A 2,805-nucleotide genomic window follows, 5' to 3' on the forward strand; every position below is an offset into this window, starting at 1 on the left:
GCCTGCTTAGATCAGATCAAGCATCCTCTTTCTGACAGTGGTCACTCATAGAAGCTCACATGCAAGGCACAAACTGGCCCTGGCCACAGTGGTAGCCTGCTTCTGAACCTGGAGGTTTAGCTATCCAGTTGGCCTCCTGCTGCCAGACCAATCCACCTGAACTACTCTACCTGGATCTTCCGTGCAGTCGATTCCAGTGGAATTCCTTTAATTCCACATCTCTCCTTCTTCATAGCAGTAGACTCCCATCACTGTATCAAGCCAAGTTTTGAAAAGTTTTTCCAAACTAAACCTCAGTCCCCTTTATGCTGTATATCAGCTATACATACAGCTGTTTGTTCCAACAGGTGCACAGCTTCTGTTCCATCACACTGTGTCTCTACAACCTCCCCAGTGCCAACTACAGCCAAAGTTCTTCACTACATGGATGGGACAGCAAGTTTTTATTGACCAAGTGCTTTTTTTTTAATACAGAAGGACAGCTATACAGAGATGATGCATGTTTGTGCTTCAGCATTTCCAAACATTTAAATTCCAAGGTTAAAACAAAATTCCATGACAAGAATAGATTTTTTTTCTCTTTTTGATAAAGTTAATGGGTTTTTCTTTGCATATAAATACCTGATAAAAACAAAAACAGACATAACAAAAGACCCTGAAGCAGTTGCATTGCTAAACTAAAAATAAAGGGGGGGGGGTAGAATACAGGAAAGGGGGGGTGACAACAACCAAACAAATGATCAGTGCAAATGGATACAGCCTTTGCCCCTAATAGAGTATATCATGGGCAAGGGAGAAATGAATCCAAAAAAAGTGTCAGTAGGGAGGTTTGCCTTTTAATTCTCTCTGCTGGGGGATTTGAAGAAGAGAAGGGAATACCCATGTAAGGGGCAGGGGCAAATAAAAGAGGAGGAGAAAAAGAAGAGGACCCAAAACGCAAATCACAATAAGCTCAGTGCAGCATTTGTGGAGGAACAAAAAACACTCCAGAAAAGCACCGTACTCCAAGTTTGCAATGACATCACGAGACACCGTCGCTTAGTACATAGATAAGATACACCATCTGCTGCAACCAAAGACAGAGAAAGAGAGAGAGAGAGACACTCCTGCCACAGCCAGCAAATAATAATAATCAATATAAAACCCTAAAAGGAATGACATTTCAACTGTGCCAGTGCAGAAAAGGGCCAGGAGGCTAAAATCAGGAAGACAAAACCCATACGGAAAGGGAGGGGGGAGAAAGGGGGCAGTCCGATTTTTAAAAATCCTCCGGCTTTTAATAAAGCAAGTACCCGCTTTAATCTTTCCCACTTAATTTGCCAAGAAGCACTCAGCATTGTCTGGGGTTTGCCCAATGGTTGGCCGTTTTTTTCTACCTTCATTTCAGTAGTCATTTCTTTTAATTATTTGTCTTATTTCCTTGGGGCAACTGCTCTACATTATTGATTTCCTCCTTTCCTGCTTCCAAGGCTTCATAGCTGCAGGGGAAAGTTAAATTTAAAGGGGGGGGAGAGACAAGAAAGTGCTCACAAAATTCAGCATCATGCAATTGGCAAAGCACCCTTTCGGGGTGTGCACTCAGATTATGAAAACTGCATAGACCACTCAGTTGATGCCACTGAAAATACAGACCAGCTTCCCGGTTGACTGATCTTGAAAGCCCTTCCTCCTATAGCGGCAAAGGGAACATATCCCACTCTTGAATACTGGGGACCTTGGTTCCCCCCCCCCCCCAACATATGCTGCAAGACCCTAATACACTGATTAAGCACGGGTCATGTGGATCCCCGGGTGGTCCTCTTAGACACACCAGAGGGGGAAAAATAACTGAGGCTAGAGAAAGAGACAGTTGGAGTGCTGTGACAGAGAAATGACTACCCTAGGTGGTACGCACACATTTTGGTCCCACAGAAGTCCATCAGTGGCTATTAGCCACGAACTCTCAGGCTGGGGCAAGTGATACACTGTATTCTTGGTGCTTGGGGGGGGGGCAACAGTGGGAGGGCTTCTAGTGTCCTGGCCCCACCACTGGACCTCCTGATGGCACCTAGTGTTTTTGGCCACTGTGTGACAGAGTGTTGGAATAGATGGGCCATTGGCCTGATCCAGCATTGGCTTCTCTTATGTTGCCTCCACTCAAAATGGATTTGGCAGGTTTTTTCCAAATGCAAAAAACCTGTCAAACCTGTTTACAGGGTCAAAGGGAGATGTGCACACACATCGTGAGCAGCAATCCGTCTTTAAACTCTTTCTCCCCAAACCCCAGTTTGTTGTCTCCAGCCTCATGTAGGTCGTACAGGCTACGTGGAAGAGTGTGGTACAAAAGCACGTTGCACCATGTGACCCCTCTTTTACCCCCTGAAGTCACATGCACACATCCAGGAGACCCAATTCTTTTGCCTCCTTTGAATGGGGGGGGGGGGGCAAGCCTGCGTGGGACAGAGCCTCTTGCCTAAGATATGCAGGAGATGGGCGGGGCTGGAGAAGGGAACTCAATAAAGGCCAGCCTTCGAGACTTACAAATTAATTCATGTCAAGGCTTCTCCCACCCCACAATGTATCCTGGGGGTTGTAGATAAGAATTCTTTTAGAGATCTCTCCCTGAATTACAATTCTCCAGCAGGAAAAAGGGAATAACTCTTAAGCTGGTACGCACAGCATGCCTTAACTAATTGTGCACACCAGAAGAGGGGGGAGGGGGTCAGGAAAATCCGGGGGCCCAGCAGATCCTGTTAGGCTTCAAGCATTCAGGATGATTGGCATATGCCAGCCAATAGAAGGAGCATCTCCCCCCCCCTGCCATTC

Source organism: Gekko japonicus, unplaced genomic scaffold (assembly GCF_001447785.1).
Source record: "Gekko japonicus isolate JY-2015 unplaced genomic scaffold, Gekko_japonicus_V1.1 scaffold40, whole genome shotgun sequence".
NCBI classification, from domain to species: Eukaryota; Metazoa; Chordata; class Lepidosauria; order Squamata; family Gekkonidae; genus Gekko; species Gekko japonicus.